This window comes from Paroedura picta, chromosome 2 (genome assembly GCF_049243985.1).
Source record: "Paroedura picta isolate Pp20150507F chromosome 2, Ppicta_v3.0, whole genome shotgun sequence".
NCBI lineage: Eukaryota > Metazoa > Chordata > Lepidosauria > Squamata > Gekkonidae > Paroedura > Paroedura picta.
The window spans coordinates 89,362,975-89,385,259 of NC_135370.1; the positions used below are offsets into that span (position 1 = coordinate 89,362,975).

General features: G+C 43.4%; 1 long non-coding RNA gene across 1 annotated transcript; it reads right to left on the reverse strand.

Moving 5' to 3' along the window:
* Positions 1-721: 721 nt before the first annotated feature.
* LOC143829923 (uncharacterized) lies at positions 722-15,865 on the reverse strand. Its single transcript, XR_013228283.1, has 3 exons — positions 15,756-15,865; positions 1,364-1,434; positions 722-845 (listed from the first exon to the last, which is right to left on the reverse strand). It is a non-coding gene; the product is annotated as an uncharacterized LOC143829923 (long non-coding RNA).
* Positions 15,866-22,285: the final 6,420 nt, after the last annotated feature.

Genomic DNA, 22,285 nt, shown 5'->3' on the forward strand with positions numbered 1-22,285 from the left:
CACCCAGCTACCCTAACCATCAGGCCTGCTAACCCCTGAGAAGGCCAGATAGTGCAGACCCCATGGGCATCAACCTCTCTTGGGGCCTACCCAGCTGCCCTGCCATGGGTAGGGTCCAGCTCTCCATCTGGGAAGCTGCCCTGGTTCCCAAGGCAACCTCTTATGGAGACTCCCTCGGATGGGCTTCAACCCACAGGCGCAGGTTGCGCCCTTGGATCCACCCCAAACAACCGCCAGCTGTGATGATAAGAAATATAACCAAATATGACAAACAACAACCCCCAGAACAATAAATGTTGCAATACAGGCTGGGAGGGAGGGAAAGCTGGAGCGGCAGAGCGCGGTGGCAAAAGGAGTGCATGTGGCTCGCACAGCTCTCTTTAACTCCACCACCACTGCCACTCCACACCCTCACAAGCATGCAGCGTGCACCGCTTGGGGTTTCCCTGGCCGGATGCACACTGTGGCAGGCTCTTTTGTTTGCCAAGCCCTCCGCCCCCGCAATGGCCACTGCGTGCCTAGGGTGGCTGCGGCTCTTCTAAAATGAGTAAGTTGGCAAGTACATAATAGCACTAGACACACACAGTCCATCAATGTAATGTTATTAGAGCATGAGTTTAAGATTTTTAGAGTAATGAAAGGTCATCGAATTGAAACTGACAATTCTTAATTTTTGTGCTACCTTTCCCCGTTTCTTTCCAGAAGCCATGAAGTCAATTTCTCCTGTGCAATATGGCAATTCCATTCTGAATGTTTCTTCTTTGTCGTTATTGTGAGGTTCAGCCTGTGTGTCTTCATTCAAGGCTGCGGCAGGATCATTGGTTTGACTGCATTCACTGAAATGACTGTATTAAAAGATAGATTTAGATGGGTAGCCATGTTGGTCTGAAGCAGCAGTGTGACACCTTTCAGACAAAAAAATGTTATTATTGGTATAAACTTTCATGTGCATGAACACCTTCATATCTGAAGGAATATGCATGCAGAAGAAAACCTATACCCAGAATAAAACTTTTTGGTCTGAAAGGTGCCACTGGACTTAAACTTTTTTCCCTATGAAAAAATAGTTGACTGGGACTATTTGTTTCTTTTACTAAAACTCCTGGAATTTCATCAAACACTGTAACTGCAAAACTTTAAATCTTCTTTAGACTACTGAATCCCTAGCTCCCTGTATACCCGTTTTAAGAATGATTTGTCAGTTCAGTCTAGAAAGCTGCTTTATACTGTTCTAATAGTATGTCGGAACAATCAACACACAGGTGATAAATTCCATACTTTCCTTTCTTAGAATACCACCTCACAGATAATCACAAATGGCATACTAATTATGAAATTAAATAAATAAGTAAACTGAACTTACTCTTTATCACTTAAATCTGGTTTATCATATGTGATACTTTCTCTTCTTCTAAAGGCTTGAAGGATAATACTCTGAGAGGGAGGGGGGAGAGAAGAGCCAAGATAATTTGATTTACATCATTCAGTTAATTCAAGCAATCATTGTTTTACAATCACACTTTCTTATTCTAAAATTCAGTTTTGAAGAGGATAATCCAGGTTTTAATCTCTGAATACTCTATGTAACAGTACCATGTGATTATTCATACTTGTGAGGAACATATACTAAGGTACTAAAATGTGAGGTGGGTAGCTTGATTTACAGTTAACGTTAACTTCAGCACCATAAACTTCAACTTCAGCAGTGAGTTTAAGTGATCACTGGATTTTGGGGGCCTTATTCCTCCATCTTTTTGCACACACAGATTACTTTAACTGGAGACAAGAGGGCTTGCTTTACAGTAGTGCTGGGTTGGGGCACAAAAAATGGATCAAAGCTGGGTCTCAAAACCAGGAGGGCGGAGGAGAAACAGGGTGAGTTGGGGAAGGCGATTCTAGGAGCTCCGTGACAAATATTTTTAAATGTAAACCGTCATAAACCAGCCAGGCCGAGAGTGGCGGTTTATAAATTTAAAAATAAAAATAAATAAATTTCGATTTGCCTCTGCTTAATGTTCCAAACAGTCATGAAATACAGCCTGCTCCTCAAGGTATGGAGAGAACGTGAAATCTGGCCAGTGATGCCCTATATTCTTGATGGGAGGGGGACAGTAGGAGGGCTTCTGTAGTTCTGGCCCCACTGGTGAACCTCCTGATGGTACCTGGGTTTGGGCCACTGTGTGACACAGAGTGTTGGATTGGATGGACCACTGATCTGATCCAATATGACTTCTCTTATACTATTAATGCTATTTAGTTATAAATACTAAACATAAAAATAAAATATAAACTGTTAAATGATGGGAGATTTCATTTAGATCACATCACTTACTTCTGCTTTCTCTGTATATCCACAGCAGAAAAAACGTAGTGGCATTGTCTCTACTTTCTCATTTGTTTCAAGTAACTATATCCAGCCATTCCATAATTCCTAATTCCTACTCATTCAGCTCTCCACCACCTCTCAGTTCTCTATCACAGAGATTTTGGTTTGTTTCAGGGCATCCAGGTCCCTTGTACTCCAATGTACTCCCTCACTCTATTATCATTATTAGCTTCTCAGTCCTGATTCACGTGTGACACTTAAGGTACTTTACAGATTTCCTCCTGCTGTTGGTATGCACAGAACAGAGAAGTTCTACATGTATACATTAGGTTTCTGATTCAAGTGACAACCATGAAGGAAGCTTCATTCTCAGCTGGACTTCAGCCTTTGCAATGCTAGTGTGTTTTTGGTTTTATCATCATGCACTGCAGAGTCTTTACACAGCCACTAGGTGGCCTAGAAAACAGCATTTGTCTGGGGTAGGTGTGTGCTGAAGTGCTTCCTTCAGAGGAAGCTCATATTTCTTCTGTCCAGTGAGAAGGGCTCCTGAAAGGATTTATGCGCTCAAAAGATATGCTGTCAAAAGATGTTATAATTAATCACCTTTTTTTTGCTATATATGGAAATTTTAACTCATGACGATGACAAATCCATGGGAACCCTGAGCTTGTTTCTCTGCAACGAGATAGTCCCATGTGCGCCTGCCGGATCGTGGATGAAGTAAAGGGCCGAGGGGGGGAGAGAAGGCGTCCTTCATGGCCCACCTCCAGTTAGTCGACGGACCACATGTGGTCCGCAGCCGACAGGTTGGGGATCGCTAATCTAGGCTATTTCTAATAAACAAAGCAGATGGCAGGTGATTTAGATGGTAAACTTGCAAACAAAGCAACATTCATTTTGTGATATTTCTACTAGAGAATCATGAGAGAAGAGCCTTCAGCAATTGGTGTTCAACCAGTGATCCTTGATGTAAGAGTAGAACATGTGTACTAGGGGCTGTGCAATCAGATATTTCCAACCCAATAAAATGCCTGATATTTCCTGCTGGAGATCAGATCAGCAATAGCAGAAAGTGCCTACACACACACACACACACACAATTCGACTCCCAATAACATTGGAATGAGCCAGGGAGGTAGCAGGAGTGGCCAGGGAGGAGGAAATGTACCCCAGATGGTCTGCAGCAATTCTGCCCTTTGGATTGTCATTTTTCCTATTAGAAGACCTGGCCTCAAGGCTCTGGAGTCTCAGTCAGCTGCCCACAGAAATAACAACTCTTTAAGGTTCAGAAGAACTGTGGCACCATGGACCACCTGGAGGTTGAGGGGGCACTTCTTCCTCCCTCCCTTGTCCTTCTGCCTCAGGGGTGGGGCTTCAAATTCATCGTTATAAAAGGTAATGATTATTGTTTTCAATAGGGAGTATTTTAAATTAATTATCTAGCTTATATACCACCCCTGTCGAACCAGCCATCTCAGGGCAGTGTACATGAATACTATATAAATTTTAAAATGCAATTTTTCAATAAAATAAATATTTAAGACCATTTAAAACCTCGATCTGATTTGTAGATGAAAAGTTTTCATAGCCCCTTTGGAAGGGGTAGGGGGAGAGAGGGTTGTGGGTGTCTGCTGGCCTCAACCATAGGTTTGGCTGATGAGCTCTGTCTTGCAGGCCCGGTGTTTATTCAAACAACTCCCCCATATGATAATAATTCTCCTGATATATTTTTGAAAATGCTAATCATGCCCTTCATGACTTTCTGATACTAAATCAGAATGAAATTTTTTGATGTACACTCATCCCTACGGTAAGAAAACCATAGAAAACTAAGGAAAAGCTATTAAAAACTTTGCTATTTACCCACTTGTTAGAAACAAACTGGATAACACATAAGATGTATACCTACAAGGGATTATGAATATGATCAGAGTAGTAACTCCTTCCTTATATTTTCTTTTCAAATTCTACCTTCCCTAACTCTCTCCTCTCTATCTTTTCTGACCTGGAAGGAGGAAACAGGATTTCATTCTCCACTCCTCCACATGCAGCCAGCTGGGTGACCCTGGGCCCAGTTTTCTTAGGGTTGTTCTTGCAGGGCAGTTTGTCTTAGAGCTCTCTCAGCACCACCTACCTCAAAGGGTGTCAGTTGTGAGGAAAAGAAGAGGAAAGTGCTTATAAGCCACTTTGGGACTTCTTCAGGTAGGGTAAAGCAGGATATAAAAAAGAAAGCTTTTTCTTTCTCATTCAGTTAGTATTAACTGTGCTGTGGAACACCTTGTATGTTCATTGTTTCAAATGGTCCCACCTTCCCTGACTGGATTTACAAAACTCTGCTATCCATGAGGGGTATATGAGAACAAAGACAGTGATTACCAATTGAGGCTGAAATGTCTGAGGGTATAGAAGGCACATGTCACAATATATAACATGTTATATTATGAGAAATAAATATCCTGTACACAACTTAAATGGCCTCCTGACTTAAGGTGTGGTTCCAGTCAGAGTACTTATATATATATGAAACAGGAGGGTATTAGTAGTGGCCACACTGCTCTAGATACTCCCAACCCATTGATTGCCTTTAATGGGAAGTGAACACAAATACCCATAGAAAAAATGTTGCTGTGTAATTATGATGTAACCATAACCCAATAACCTACAGACTCTTATAAACTAGTCTAACAGGTCAGCACCAAGCAGAAAGAGGGCGGCCATTGCAAAGACATGTGTCAACATAGCTTAGACCAAGCAATTACCTCAATACATGATCCAATCTTCATGTGATCTGCTTATATAATTTGTATGGCAACATTTAATAGCAACTGCTGCCCTGCTGGACTCCTCGCTATGCTTAAATGTCTCATAACCGTGTCATAGTTCAGTAGCAACTGGATTGCTAGACCAAACAAAAGGCTGGGGCTATCACCAGGGGTACTACACAATTTTTCTGTGTCCCACAGAGAGTATTACTTAACAGCAAAAAGAAAAGGGCAACCAAAGATCACGTGCAGTTCTCCAAGGACATCAATACTTGCACATAAGTACAGGAACTGCTGGAAATGGATGCAGGGCTCTGTCAGGGGGCTTAACATGACAGAATCTAAATTAACCTAAAGCAGTTCTAAGCTGCCCCCATCAGAGATAACCTTGATTTCACTAAGATATTTAAATAATTGTTTTGCTACAATTACATAAACAAGTTTAAGCACTGAACTATAAAAGTTGGGAATAATATTCCCCAACTATTTCCTGATTCTTATAATAGAGCTAACATCAACTCTAGTCATTTATGCAGCACACATATCTGTTAAGGATGCACATCTGTTAGGGAGAATGAGCCAAAACGTATTCACTTTACAAATAAAACTGGAGACGAGTACCTAGAGAAATTTAAGGTTCAAACTTTAAATCATGTGGTCAACTATACATGCATTGAATATAGCATGAGAATTATTCAATTCCCACATTAAGAAAAATCAAGTGCACATTGTGCAGGGATTATACATGTGTTCACTGTAACTTGTGAACAGCCTTCAGGTCCAGGATATTTTGTCATTGTGGGAATTAGGGATACAGTCCTGCCAAATTTAAGAACTTTAATGTCCCTTTGATGTCAGAGGATCAGATTTAAATCCATGCTTAACTTTGAAACTCTACTGTGCTGGCTTGCCAGACGGTACCTATTCAACTGGGTGGATGTGCCAAGTCAGAAGGCAGGCCAGAATCCAGGATCCAGCCCAGGAGTGGGCAGAATGAGGAGTGGAGTCAAGCCAAGCCAAGCTGGGGTTGAGAGTCACAGAAAGAGTCAAAAACCAAACTGGAGTCGGAAGCCAGAATAGAGTTGGAAGCCAGTGCCAGGGGTCAGGAGCTGGGAACGTAGTCATGAACTAAAGCCAAAGTCTGGAACCGAGAAACAGTTGAGCAGGGCTTTGCTGTAGCGAACCAGACGAAGGATGATCTGGGAAGATGGGCAAGGAAATGTATACATTGCACCTACAGAGGACCTTGCCTCAAGGTCCTTCTGAAATACACCAGAACAGGGCAGAGCAACCCTCAGACAGAGGGCCTGCAACTGGGCCTAATCCTTGTCTGAGGCAGGAGTTGCAGCTGATTCTATCTAGTTTGACAGTGAGCTGACAGGTGAGTTGATCTCTGGCCTGCTGTCAGGTTGGTCTGATGGTGCCAATGTGGCCATTCTGGTGAGTGCCCGGTGCTCACAGTGGTCTTGACCTGATGGTGCCATTGCTGCCACTCTGATGTGTCTTTGGGGCTAGAGGGGGTCTTGTCCCGGGGCTTGATATAAACCGGCACATAGGGCTGGGTATCAGCCTGGCTGGGACCAGGCTGTTTGACATCTGGAGAGTCAATCGCCAGGTCTCCAGGAAACAGTGAACCTGGGTTGGCTGACACCTCCATAGTGCTCTCTGGCCCCTGCAGTGAAGGTGCAGCTGGTGCGGGCATGACATCCACTGATTTTACATCCATGGGATGGAGATCTCTTTTCTGTAATTGATAAAATTGCACTCTCTGTATGTTAATCTGTTGGTGATCCCCAGACCACGAGAGGTGCACCTGGCCTCGACTAGGACCAAGGCCTTTTTGGTCCTGGTCCCAACCTGGTGGAATTTGCTCCTGAAAGAGCTGAGGGCTCTGACAGAGCTGTCACAGTTCTGCAGGACCTGCAAGACAGAGTTCTTCCACCAGACATTTGGTTGAGGACAGGGCAAGGAAAGTCATGGACCCTCCTCAAAATGGCCAAAACCTTGGACACCCCCACTTACATCAATACCCTACAGTTAGATGCTGGAGGTCTGTAGATTGATTGATTGTTTAGACTTTTAGCCTGCCACTCTGCAAATGGCTCATGGCAGGTAACAACAATTAAAACTCCACATAAAATCCAGCATTCAAATACAAGTAACCAGCAGCAGTTATTCATTCTCCCAGCCCCCTGGTTCACCAAACAGCACCCATCATGGGGGACAGGAATTTGCCCAATGCACTGACATATCCTGAGGAATGGGGATGGGAGGATGGTATTTTCTTTGCTGCTGGGGATTTGTTTAGGATTGTAAATTATGGTTTTAAGTCCAGGTTTTATTATGGGGATTTTATTCTGTAACCTGCTGCAAGCCAGTTGTATGGGAGTAGCATGTAACAAATCCAATAAATAAACCAATACAAATAAAATAAAATTCCATGGTACATGACCATTTGACAGACTGAGAAAATTTTAACAGATTTACAATTCAAACTAGAACTAATAAAGCCACCAAAAATTAAATGCTGACTTTATAATCAAACCTGAGATTGTAACCTGTGACTACTGAAACAAGTATTGAAGACAAATGGAAAAAATATATTGAATATTCTTTTCTCATAAAATTGCTCCCATGAAATACAACATGGATGCTGATTTTCCAGGTTTTGTAGTATGTGGGTCCCAGGTGCTTTAGTCTCAACTGCTTGGATCATAACAGTCTTGCCAGGATATTATCAGTGCTTCTTTGAATGCCTCTCTAGTCATGGGTATCTTATTTAAAACCCTGAAATAGGCACTAAAGAAAGGGGGGTAGTCGGGGGAGGCTTCGCCGGGGGTGGGAGGGCTGGATGGGCTTTGAGGCCTAGTCTTTAAATAAAGATGGTTGGGCATTGAGATATATTAACGTGTCTGGGTTTCTTCTACCAGAAGATTTGGGGCCTTGGACCTTAAGGCCAGCATAGAGGACCAAGGCATCCATTCCATACAGAATACCTTGGCATCCACTAAATTGGTATTATGCGTCACTGGTTGTAAGCAAGTTTCTCTGATTCCCAACCCCCAGTCCAGGGACCAAGACCGGTCTGTGGATCAGTCGGTACCAGGCCACTGCTCTTCCTCGTCCTTCTCCCCGGCTGCTGCCTTGGGGGCTGCCCTGCCACTCTGCTGCCGGCTCACCTTTGGTGCTCTCCAGCGGCTGGCATGGCTGTGGCTCCCCCTCGGCATGGCACTCCGCAGCTGCTGCTGACAGTGCCCCCCGGTGGGCAGCAGGATGTCAGGGGCACCAGCGGGAAAGCAAGTGGAGTAGGGGCTCAGGTGGCAATGTCCCTCGACAAAAGTCTACCCCCCCCCCCGGGCCTCAGTAAAATTGTTAAGCGTTGACCGGTCCACGGTAATAAAAAGACTGGGGACCACTGCTCTACAGTACAAAAGTAATGTGGATAAATTTTATAGCAAGCATCCCTATATTGATTTCCTCCTTCAAATTTAAGTTTCGGGGAAAAATAAAAGAATCTCTAGTTGGTCCTTTGCATGAGGGCCGGAGAGTTTTCCCAAGACACAAAGAAACAAGTTTTTCACCTGTTTCTAAGAAATGCTTCCCCTTGGCTGTAAAACAGAACCAGTCACATCACAACAAATTACCCTTTTCCAGAGCTGTACTAAGGTACCAATTAAGAAAACTAGAGGTCACGGTCTCAGATCGTGACAGGCCCCTAAATTTAAAATATATATATATTAAAATACATTTTTGATAATGCTACAGAATGTCTTAAATTTGACATAGTTTAGAGCTTTAATATCTTTTAACTAGTAATCAAGCCCGCTGTATGACCAATACAGCGGGCGCTAGGTACTTACAATCTTGCGGGTTGGCGTTGTGATGGTGGGGGCTCCCTCGAGCGGCGGGGCCTCCCCTGGGCAGTGGTTTGTCATCGGCGTCTCTCTCTGGTGGCGGCCTGACAGGGCGAGAGGTGCTTCGCGCCTCTTGCTGTGTCAGGCCGCCGGGCAGGGAGCCCCCGGCAGCCCTGCTCCGCGCGGCTGCCAAGGGCTCCCTTGCGGGCGGCCTGATGCGTCGGAGGTGCTTCGCACCTGCGACACGTCAGGCCAGCAGCAAAGGAGCAACTGCGAGCCCCGCTGCGTGCGGCTCGCAGTTGCTGGGGCTGGGAATCAGAGGGACCAATCAGCAGGCGCTGTGCGCCAGCCGATTGGTCCCTCCGATTGTCTGTCCGGAGGAAGGGTCCAATCCGGACCCTTCCTCATCCCGGACACATCCCGCCCCAGAACCCCTTACCCTTTTATTTAGTCCGCGGCACCCGCGGCGCCGCAGGCGGTGTTAAGATTTGGCCATAATTGGCAACAAACTTGGGGGCAGGGATATGGGAGACGCACATGGCATTGTGCATGATGTTATACCACTACTGGAGGGAACCTGCAAGTGATATCATGTCTTTCTTTGAATTACTGGAAATCCTGTGTAAAAACTATAAATCTTCCAGCAGTTCCTAGAACTAAATGACATCACTTCCAGTTTTTATGCAGCAGTGATGTCACATCACATGTGAGTCTAGTGCGTTTTTAAAATAAATTTCCTAGTGCTTCTCAGGAGGCCTGGCAACCCTAAAACCTGCCCTTCTTAGCACACAGTCTTCTGCTTTGTTAGTTGTACACAGAGGAATTGTCTGTGACTGATGGGTGGAGGAAACAGAGTACTATGCACTAATTAGGGTAAGAATTTCCTTTGCATAACAATGCAGGCCATAATCCCCACCCCCAGCAATAATACCATAACAGGGGAAGCTACATTCTCCCAAACTATTTTTCATGGTCTCAGTACTCACACTATACTTTCCAGGTAAAAAGCCTAATGCTTAAGTGATAATAAACTCTCCCATACTTGAAACTCTTCCCACTGCTTCCTAGCTTCCATGGCCTATCTACCCCATCTCAGGAGGTTATCTAATCTACTTATTAGAGTACTGGGAGAGAAATAGAAATACAAGGGCTAACTCTTGTTTAATCTTATATTCTATCTACTTCCAATTGTGGGTAAAGGAACACTATTATCCCTCAAAAAACCTCCCTACCACCACCATTTAGCTCATATAGGAATGCAGTATACATTTACTAAAAAGTGGTGAAGACTTACCTCTAGCTGCCATTGACATGGAGGAGGAGCCGGGCGGTCAGGAGGCAGAGCTGGGGTGACAAGCCCAGCAGCAGACAGAGTGGGTACAGCAATTGTGTGCTGTGTCTGCAAAATGGGCTGGGGTGTGTGGACCCAGGTGCAAGGGGGCCAGTTGATTTGGCAAACTGCCACCAGAACAAATTCCTTCCCACCAACCCAGTTATGTTGGCTAATACTGTGTATATTTAAATGGCCACTGTCAAATGTTTTTGAATTGTATTTCATGACTGCTGGTGGTTTGGGCATGGGATGGAGCCTGTTTGTGGGGAGTTCAGTCTGCACATCAGACTCCCCAGGTTAGGGACCTCCTTATGAGGTGGCAGGTCTGCAAGCAGGGCCAATCCAGCTGGGGAGTCATGGGACTCACAGTGCCAGGTAGCTTGGGGTGGGCACCTCCTTGGGACCCCAGGGTTTACAGTGCCGGGTGGCCTGGGGTGGGCCCAAGGGAAATGCGCACTTCCTCTTGGCACCTCATGTGGACACTTTCCTATGATAGGAATCCAGCAGCAAGGGGACCTGCAGTCTCAGTGGGGGAACCAGGTGGGCCTCAGGGTGCCCCTGGAAACTTCCCTTGGGTGGAAACCCAATGGTAAGAGGATCCATGTTCCCATCAGGGGAACTGGTTAGGCCCAGGGCATCACTGTGGTCCAGATTCTTGTGGTCAGTTGACTGCAAGTCAGGCTCCCTCTCCCATGCTGTGGCCTTGTGTAAGCCAACAAAAAGAAAAGGGTGCGTTTCTTCCTTGAGCCCAACATGCCCTCCTGTAAGTCAATGCAAATATACCCACTTTGCCTCTTCATTTCTGAGCTCCAGCTTAATATTGCAAACAGTACCAATAGATATTTGAATACTGTCATTTTAGCAAGTCAGCAAAAATTTGCTTATTTGCTTTCAAAAGGCTGAACTACAGATGAAGACAAGAAAAGAAGAGCTTGGCAATGGCTCCAGTGACTGGAATAAGTAAAACTGGAATAAAAGAAAAAACAACATTGTATTTGTTAATCTGTAATTGGAAGGTTGAGAAATATAATAGAATTAGCAAGAAAGCCCATTGCAACCAGGAATGCAATGGGCACTAGGTCCCAGGGGACACGAGCAGGTGCAGATCTCTCTCTCTCTCTCTCCATCACAGCAGGACCCATAGCAGGTAATCAGGGCCGGTTTGCAGTTTGGTAGGGCTCTCTGTGTCTCTCTCTTACACGCTGGTTCCTGCAGCATCTGAGAGCAAAGTGGCTAGTGTCGAGGGAGGGAAGGTGAGAGCTGTAGGTGCAGGTCCATCAGGATGCAGCCAGCTTAGCTTAGCTGGCTGCACCCTGACTGGCCCTATTCCAACTTGGACAGCCAGGACACTCTCCACCTGCAGGGCTGTTTCACAAATATTAAGAGTCACAATGGATAAGGATTTCATGCCTGTATCTTAAATATACTGAATTGTGGGACTTCTGTGGGACACCTTACATCTTGGCCCCTCCTATTTAGAATGCTTTTTGCCCTGTGTCCCTTGAGGGCTCACCTTCATCAATACATCCTTCCCTCTCATTTCTCTTTCTTATCTTTTAGGCACCCTCCTTCAGGGATTCTCATCTCTTTGCTCTCAAGTCATCTGTCTACTCAACTTCCCAGCTCCCTGCTTGCCCCCCTCTTCCTGCCACACAGGAAACACATAGTTGCTGTTGTCTGAGGAAATAAACAAGTTGCTTAGATAGGTTCTTCCTCTCAGCTCAACCCTCATCCATCCTGGCTTGTGTGTCTAGCTGGGTCACAAAATTTAGGATGAGGCTGTTCTGACCACCTTGACAAAGGCAATTATGAAGCCTCAGCTGAAGAAGTCCTCCTGAAACTCTAAAAATCTTAACTCCTACTGAAAGGTCACTGATATTGTCTTTGGTCACAAGGTCCTTAAGCAGGATGCACAGGAATTGTGGAGTGGGCTCTTTGAGTCATTTGGATTTCATGTTTCTAAGTAAATTCTATGGTGTTTCTCTGCAAAATCATTTATTAAGGTGTGGGGGTGGGGGGCTTCACTTTTTTCAACAGAAGATTATTCAGAAGTCTTCCTATAGATATATACAATGTTTAGTTAAAGATCCATGCATGTTTTTCAAGAAAGCTCACACAATAGAGTCCTACCCTTATCTGTTTCCTGGGAACTTGACATGGATTTATTGTAACATTTCTATCTGTGTAGCTCCACTAGAATTGTTCCAAAAGCAGTCTTATGAAGGAAACGTGATGTTGTACCTGATGCTGGGGTTGTTCTAGAGTAGAAACAGATTAGTACCAAATATGATATCACAGCATTTTTTCATAAAATATATGAAAAACATCCCAGAAAAGTGTGCCCTTCTCAAATTTGCTGCCGGTTTTCTGTTTATTTCATGTAATAGATATTTGTACTTTCAACCATAAGCCAGGGATTCATTGGGGGATATCTGCACGACCAGCCAGGTTTTCTCCTTTTTACTCTAGGTAACCGCCTGCCACAGGAAACAAATCTCACTTCCTAAATAATCTTAAACTTAAGAAGCAGCCTGCAATGCAGAGTGCTGTATTACAAATCTGGGAAATCCCCATTTTGCAATCTGAAATGTATGTGCAAACAGAGGACTTCCTGCACTGGCTCTATTTAATATGAAAAGCTTTCCCTGAGACATACTTATTGGTTTAGTTTGGGTCTCCATATCATAATGGAATCATAAGTAACATATCTATGTGAGTAACACACTTATCCTTCCTCCTAGGAACTCAAGTGGGCATACGTAGGGTTGTTTTGTTGCTTCTTTATGTTAAACAGCTCCGCCAGGCCAGACAGCATCATTCAGTTAGCTTCCTGGTTTATCATGGATTTGTATTCAAAACTCTCAGACTGATATCCACCATCTATCTATTAATACCACACTGGCAATTTTGAAAACCCCAATTAAATAAATATATGAAGAACAATCCTAATTTCATTATTAATTATTAACACTATTGCAACAATGCCTTTATGAGCCTCTTGTGGCGCAGAGTGGTAAGGCAGCCGTCTGAAAGCTTTGCCCATGAGGCTGGGAGTTCAATCCCAGCAGCCGGCTCAAGGTTGACTCAGCCTTCCATCCTTCCGAGGTCGGTAAAATGAGTACCCAGCTTGCTGGGGGGTAAACGGTAATGACTGGGGAAGGCACTGGCAAACCACCCCGTATTGAGTCTGCCATGAAAACGCTAGAGAGCGTCACCCCAAGGGTCAGACATGACTCGGTGCTTGCACAGGGGATACCTTTACCTTTACCTTTAACAATGCCTTTAAAATAAAATAAAATAACCCTTTTAAATAAGGCTCCATATTTCTAGATAGTTTTGGGGCTGCGTATTAAATTTCATATGTGAACCAAAGATGAAAAACAGATGCAGATACTGTTTTTGCATAAAGCAGAATGGATGTGTGCTTATAATGACAATCTTTGAAAAAGTACCTTCATCTGTTTTGTTTTTAAAATTGGGCAAGGCCACTGAAATTTGAGTCCTTTTGCACACTGCTCTTGAGATGAAAGCTAACATCTTTTGAATAGAATTTAGCTTGCTTTTGTCAGGCTATGAAAGTATTCCAGTGACTTAACACTTTTTTTTTTTTAAGAGAAGGCTTTGTGATCTATTGGTGAACTTGTAATTTTCAGAGTTGATACATGCCTTAGTACAAATCACTTTGTCAGTGGGTTTGACAGCTTAGAAATAAAGAGATAGATCCAAAGTATTGCCAGTGGGATGATGCTTCAATCATAGACCCATTATGCACGGGGGGAATAACGCACATTCGGGGTGGAATGGCGGCGACTTAAATCACCGATAACGCATGGAGCCAGCTGCAACCGGCCACAGCTTCGGTGCATGCCGCCAAAAAAGCTGCGTCAGTGAAACGCGGAAGAAAGCGCAGCTTCTGGGTAACCTGGGCGCAACCAGAAGCGGTGCCCGGATCGCCGCGTGCATAATCGGTTACTCTGGGTTTTGCCGTCGTCACGCCCCGCCCCGTGCATAACCGGTGTGCTTCCCTCTCCGCGTTTCCCATGTGACCCGAAATCGCCGTTTCGGCAGCCGTGCATAATGGGCCATATTGAAGCCCACTGAGCAACCCCCAAATTCTGTTCCTATGGCAGGTCAAGGGACCCTCAGTAATGTCTGGGATGAAAAGGAAGGGTCTGAAGCAGGAAGAGGAAATTGGCTGCAATCACTGTCTTTTGCCAATGGAAGAGCCATTCCAGTAATATATCTGGTATTATGCCAGTGAAATGGCACCTTCAGATCAAACCCCAAATTAATAAATTTATTGCCTTAGGTTTCTAGAATGAAGATTAGCAAGAGTGGCACAGAAAAATGTTGTAGTTGTTGTCAGCCATTCAGCACAGCTGTCACCATGATCCCCAATCACCTCCCTCAGCTATGCAGTGCTCTTGCCAGCGTCCATTTTGATTGCATTCAACCACTGTGCCCTTTGTCGGTATATAATAATAAAGCCAAGTAAATATTCAGCTGTCAAGTGAGCTAATCTCCTGTCTAACGCAATACATTTGGAAATTACTCCACACAAAAATAGGCTCTTTATTGAAGAAAACACTTAACAGTCTGCAATTTTGCCAATCTTTTTATTATCATTGATTGGTGATTAAAGATCTGGAAGGTGGTAAAAGTTTCTGAGGAAACAATTCTGATCTTCATATTCCTTACTGAGGTAAAATGAACAGTGCTTTGAGACTAGTAAGATAACAGAATAATTGCCTTTTCCCTCAGGTTCAGTGCCTCAATAGTTGCAAAATGGGTTGTACCTTTGCTGCACTCATTGAAACTCTATATGTACTGAGATAAACCATACTAGAATCATCCAATTCCCCCCCTCCCACTAGAATACACCAGAGGAAAGAGAATCTACAATTCCCTACCCCAAAACTAAGTTTTCAGGCCATAAGATGGGTTCATTCCAACCCCTGTGGTTGGCTGTTGACAGAGAAGAATGACTGCTTGGGTGCCTGCCATTGTTTCCCATCCTGTTCTGAATATTTACCATTGTTGCCAAGATCCAAAAAAAAAAAAAGTTAAAACAAGTTTGAACATATTATAGTAATACAGCAACAGGGTTCTTTATATAGTTACTTTTAGCTGTCTATAATAAATAATTTCCAGTTTTTATCTGGTAAGAAGAGTGATGCAGAGAATATAAATGAAGCATACCGAACAGTAGATATCAACATTCATTTAGTAATGTATCAAATGTACATAAATATTGTCAGTGATGATAAAGTAACTGGTAATATACATTGATTTATCTCATCATTTCTAGATATCCACCTGATATGCACAGGATTGTCATTTTCTTGAGACAGCTGATAGTCCCCAGTTGTGGACTTTCACTGAAACATGCTAAAGAACTCAAAAGATTTAATCACATTGAACTGCAGAGATATTTTGGCATTTATGGTAATCTGTATAATTAAAATGTTTACTATTCTTACCTGTTGACTATCCTCTGCAGCAGACATGACTGTTTTCTTGACGTGCTAAAGCTACATTAGGTCAAGACAATGTTCTGCCCCCCCCCCCTTTATTTTGAAGGCAGTTCTTTTTGCTCTATCCAAAACAGCCTACCAACTAAACCTACAAAAAATGATAACCAAAACTAGCACCTGCTGGAGACTAATCACTACCTTTAGGGTGTAAGTTGAAACCCCGTCATACAAATCTGTATACAAATAGCAGGCAAATATTCTGTTATGGAGCCTATACCAGTTATGGAGCAAATGACCATAAGAACTAGACTGATCAAAAATTCATAAACATTTACTATGGGCTAAATGTCACAGAGATAGTGGGTATTTTTGTACTGAACACACACAAATTATCCCACCTCCCAAACTAATGCCTTTCTATGTGTCATTCTGAAAACTGATGCACTATTTACTTTTTATAAAGAGAAAGTTCTCGCAATCGGTAGATATGCTACATTTAACATTAAACTGCTTTTCTGAGAAACCAGAGTACTGCTTCCTGAAGAAACTCTTAGTAGCAATTTATTTATTTAAAAGGTTTGATGCCACCTTTTTACACAGTCAGATTCCCAACTCTGGGGTTAGAAAGTTACTATGTACAGATAGCTATAATAGTATCTGACCTCTCCTATTTAAATGTATAGCCTCTATTTTGATATACCGCTCTCAAGAAACCTAAGACACATTTTCAAAGGTAACTAAATGTTTGAAATAATTAGCAGAAAAACAAACAGAGCAACCAATAAGAAACTTTTTGAACTTTTTACCTTAGTTGGCTGGGAATCAGTGCTAAGCATTGATAGAGAATATATGTTTCATACCTGATGTACCATAAATGAGATATGAATTTCAGCTGTGTCAAGAAAAAAACAAAAAGAAATTATGGAACCTTAAAGAATAATAGAATCATACTAGTATAATAGAATAATAAACAACCTTCAAGAATAATAGAATATTAATACATGAATAATCAGATTCATAAAATTGACTCTCAGTCTGAAGAAGTCAACTCTATCCAATGAAAGTATTCCATGTTTCAATAAGTTTGTTAGCCTTGAAGGTAACATAAAACTTTTTTTAAAAATCCTGAAAAAAACACCACTGGAAAAAAAAATCCCACACCCCTATCTTTTTGTCAGTCAGTAACATTTTATTAGCAGAAAACTAATACAACTTATACAGCTAAAAAGATGCAGATGGACAATAAGATAAACCATGGGTTATATAACAGAACAAATCTTAGAATGATAAAAGAAGAGTTGGTTCTTATATGCTGCTTTTCTCTACCCGAAGGAGTCTCAACGTGGCTTACAATCGCCATTCCTTTCCTCTCCCCAAAATAGACTGTGAGGTAGGTGAGGCTGAGAGAGCTCTGATATTACTGCTCAGTCAAAACAACTTCATCAGTGCTGTGGCCAGCCCAAGGTCACCCAGCTGACTGCATCTGAGGGAGCATGGAATCAAACCCAGCTTGAAGTCGATGTTCCTTACCACTACACCACTATAAAATGAACAGCATGTTATAGGAGGATCTTAGCTAAGGCACTGGTGGCAATAATAGGAGAGCAGGAATTGCAAAGACATAGACCTATTTGCTTGCTCCTGGGGAGGAAAGTTATGGCAGCATCCTAAAAAGCAGAGACATCACCCTGCCAACAAAAGTGCATCTAGTCAAGGCTATGGTTTTCCCAGTTGCAATGTCTGGCTGTGAAAGTTGGACCATAAGGAAGGCCGAGCATCAAAGAATTGAGGCTTTTGAACTCTGGTGCTGGAGAAGACTCTTGTGAGTCCCTTGGACTGCAAGGCAAACAAACCGGTCAGTCCTAGAGAAGATCAGCCCTGCCTGCTCCTTAGAAGGCCAGATCCTGAGGATGAAACTCAAATACTTTGGCCACCTCATGAGAAGGAAGGACTCCCTGGAGAAGAGCCTAATGCTGGGAGCGATCGAGGGCAAAAGAAGAAGGGGACGACAGAGAACGAGGTGGCTGGATGGAGTCACTGAAGCAGCCGGTGTGAGCTTAAATGGACTCCGGGGAATGGTAGAGGACAGGAAGGCCTGGAGGATCATTGTCCATGGGGTCGCGATGGATCGGACATGACTTCACACCTAGCAAAAGACCTATTTACAGATTACTTGGTTCACAGCAGAGCAGCAAAGCTGTCATCCCAATATTGTTCATATAAGGGACAGTCTAACAAAATATGTGAAATAGAATCAGGATAGTCAGAGCCACATAGGCAAAGTCTCACAAGGTATGAAATGTGATTAAGTCTTCTCTCACAGCACTGTCTTCTTTAAAGCATCAAAATGTCAATTAGTTAATTAATCATTACATTTTAACATTATTTGGAAATTCTGCTGGTGGTGGGCACAAAGTGCCTAGAGACAGCTCTTAGAAATCTGAATCCAAATTGATGAGTGCAAAGTGACAGCTGTGCAAAAGGAAGGCAACACATGAGAAACTAAAAATACAAAAGACACCCACAAATTCAAATGTATAAGCAGCAATTCTGTTTTTTTTTTTTACTGGTCAACTCTTAAAGAAAAGGAGTAAGTAGGAGATTGTCAGTGTAGTGATGTAAAAATAGGCCAGCATAATGCATGAGTTACTCCTACAGGTGATACTCAACCATACCTTGTCCATCTCCATTCTATCCTGAAGCTCTCCTTGGCACTAAGAGTTATATAAGGTGAGCCTGTGTCCGGGGGGGGGGGGGGTCTCAGAGATCAAAAAGTGTTAGAGTTTGATTTCTGAGCCAAGAATATTAATTTCTTCTCAATGTTGTTCTGTGTAAGCCAGTACATATGTAAACAGGTAACATTAGAATATACATTATTTAATTTACCTACTTATTGTACCTATTATTTAATGTACCTATACATTATTTAAATAGTGATTTCTCATTTTAAGAGTAATAATCATATGAACCTTTGAGGCAAGAATCAGAGAAACATGTGTGAAGGACTGTGTGTGTCACTATGCCCCCTCCTTTCCCCCTTGCCTTAAGACACAATAAAGGTACGGCTTCAGATCACAAAAAGCCCACCCAAACTGAATGGCTTGCAAAACAAGTTCAAGTTTCATTGTGCCAATCTGTAACATGTAATTCAATTTATCTGCTGTCCTGTCATCATTATACTATGCATTGCCCTGCCAGTGACAGCCAATGCTGTGAAATACGGCCAGGAGAACATTGTTATGACGTCAAGGCATGAGGTGAGTCAAGCAGTAAGGAGGAAGAGGGCAATGTGGTTTGGTGCTACATCCAAACAAAGTCATTATGTCACTTCATAACAAAGAACAGTCTCAGTATCATCATGTGGTGCACAGAAGGAAGCAGACAGACCAGACTCTAAGTAACATCAGCCGACTCCCCCAAAATCCAGGAACTGCCCTTCCTCAGTTCTTCCTGTATACACAGTCTCTAGGTTTCAGCTTGACAGGAAAGTTTCTCTCCCCTCTCCCCTCAGAGAACACCAGTGCTAGAGATGCCAACTTCCAGGTGGGACCTGGGGACACCCCAGAATTAAAGCTCATCTGTAGACTACAGAGAGCAGCTCCCTTGGAGCAAATGAATGCTTTGGAGGGTGGACTCTATGACACTGTACCCCACTAAGGTCCCTGTATTCCCCAGGTTCCACCTCCATATCTCCAGGAGTTTCCCAATCAATCTAGCAACCCCACCCATCTCCTGCCAGTGGCCAGGAAGCACCTGACAACTCTAAGCAGTGCCCTCCATGCCATTATAACCAGAGTTATTAAAAAATATATATAAAGTAGAGTACTGATTCTAACAAGAGTAAAGGCTAACGAGTCCAGGACTATTCAGTTTAGAAAAGAGATAGCTAATGGGGAGAGGCTATGATAGAGGTTTATAAAATTATGCATCAGATGGAGTTGATGAAGAGAAATTTTGTTCATTCTTCCAAATCACTAGAATTTGAGGGCATCCAATGAAGTTCAGGAGGGACAATAGGAAATTGGACTTCACACAGAGAGTGATAAAAATATAGAATTTGTTGCTGAAGGGTGAAGAGATCCACAGGAATAAACAGATTCATGGAGGACAAGACATGGTGACTGAGGGGAATCTCTACATTGGCCCATTATGCACAGCCGCCGAAACGGCGATTTCAGGTCACATGGAAAACGAGGAGGGGGAAGACGCGACGCACACCGGTTATGCACGGGGTGGGGTGCGACGGCAGCAAAACCCTGAGTAACCGATTATGCACGCGGCGATCCGGGCGCCGCTTCTGGTTGCGTCCCGATCACCCGGAAGCTGCGCTTTCTTCCGCGTTTCGCGAACGCGACTTTTTCGGCGGCATGCACCGAAGCTGTGGCCGGTTGCAGCCGGCACCGTGTGTTATCGGTGATTTTAGTCGCCGCCATTCCACCCCGAATGTGCGCTAAAACCCCCGTGCATAATGGGTCATTCAAAGGCACTAAACCTCAGAATCCCAGAGCCAGGTGGCAACATCACAGGAAGCTTTCCGCCTCTATACCCTGTTGTTGGCCATCCACCGTGTGAGACAGGCTGCTGGACTAGATGGTCTGATCTAGCAGTGCTCTTCTTTTGTTATGAGAGATCTAAATGTTTCAGTACTACCTTGAATATATACAGACTCTAATTGCCACATCTACAGCTTCAATTGTTTTATGGGTTCAGTGTCTTTTTCTTGTCATTTCTAGCTCCAGTCATTAATTTCTTTCTAACAAATAGTTTGGCTACTTACCAAGACATGAAATGAAATATTTCCCCCCATCATTCTTTCTTATATAACTATTAATTTCATCTGTCATCTGTGAAGTATGCTATTATTGAATACTTGGTAATTTTTTTAAAAGTTCTGGCATTTAAATTAAGGGCCAAACTGGGACATGTTTTCAGAAAAAAAATAGTGTTCTCTACCAACACTTGATTTAGTAGACACAAATACTGATTTTCTACCATGATCCAAGAAAAAGAGATTTGATGAATCGAGAACATGTAATCCTTTTCATCCCTGTATGACTTCCTCTGTCTCCCCCTTGCGATGTCCACAAACTGGTGATCTGTAATGAAAACTGACCACTTTTCACAGAGCATTAGAGAAGCTTGGAGACAGTGCAAGGATCTTCCTTGCCTCCTCCTAGTACTGGGGAAGAGTCACCAGGCATGTGTGCCGAAGTCCTCCTGTACCCCAGTTTTGAGTTGGCACTTTGACCATTTCCACACAAGGAATCTGCCCTGCCAAGCCGCTCATTGCTTGTAGGTTTTAATGCTGATTCCTCATTATGTGGTCAGCAACCCATAGCTCTCCCGGGGTTAGTATGAGTTTTCATCCCCATTACTCAGAAATAGTGGAAAGTGGGAGAATCCACTTCCTGTTTCTTGTTGCAGTCTACAACGAGGTGAAAATCAGGGCAAGCCTGTCAGAAAGAAGAAATATGCAACAGTCTTGGTAGTGTTTTGTACAACTTTGCACCCACCCTCTCCTCTCCATTTCTGGATCACAATTTAAAAAAAAAAATGGTATGGTCTGTGTTGCTATGGGAATGCAAACTGACATTATCATTTCCTAGTTTTTCATCCAGGATGCCAAACTTCTTCAACCCCTCTTCTTTATAAAAATGACTGAGCTCTTCTCCAAAGAGTCCATTTCATAAGAACATTTTCCTTCCTTTATTGGGAAAGCCATAAACATCACTATTGTATCCAGCTCTGTGCTGTACAGTTATGAGAACAGGGATAGGCAGCTGTTGGTACATATATTGAATGGCAGCACATCAGTCCATCTTGCGCAGCACAATATCTCCTATGCTACACCCCGAAAGCAGGTCGTAGAGGAGTGAACCCAAGCCAGAACACAGCTCTGGGACTTCCTGGAATCCTGGAGTAGTTATGTCATAAACCAGAGCTTCTTTTGGCTCTACCCCCACTGAGCACTAGTAGCCCATCCCAACAGTGGGTGCTGTTGAATGTACGGGTTGGGAGTTTTCCAGGGGCATGAGCAGTATTGCCACCTCTCTGAAGAACAGAAGCCATTGCTACTGCTGTCCTTAGGAGGATCCACCTCTGGAGGAGCCAGCCTCCAGGCGAGACCTGGGATCCCCTGAAATTATAGCTCATCTCTAGACTACACAGATCAGTTCACCTGCAGAAAATGGATGCTGAGGGGGTGGGGGTTGAACTCTGGCATCATATCCTGTCAATATCCTTGTCCTGTCCAGGCTACATCCCCAAATCTCCAGGATTTTTCCAGTCTAGACTGATTGATTTATACTTCGGTTTATATACTGCCCTCTCCATGAACAGGCTCTGTGCTTTCAATACAATTAAAACATCACTAATACATCAAGAAAGCAATAACCAATACTAATAACTACCCTACCTCCCACCCCCAACCATTTCCATTAATTGTCAGGCCAATCATTCATTGGTGAAGTTACGTCGTTGGTAGAAGAGCACAAGATGAAAAAGGGGAGATAAAGGAGAAAGAAGGAAAGAAAAGA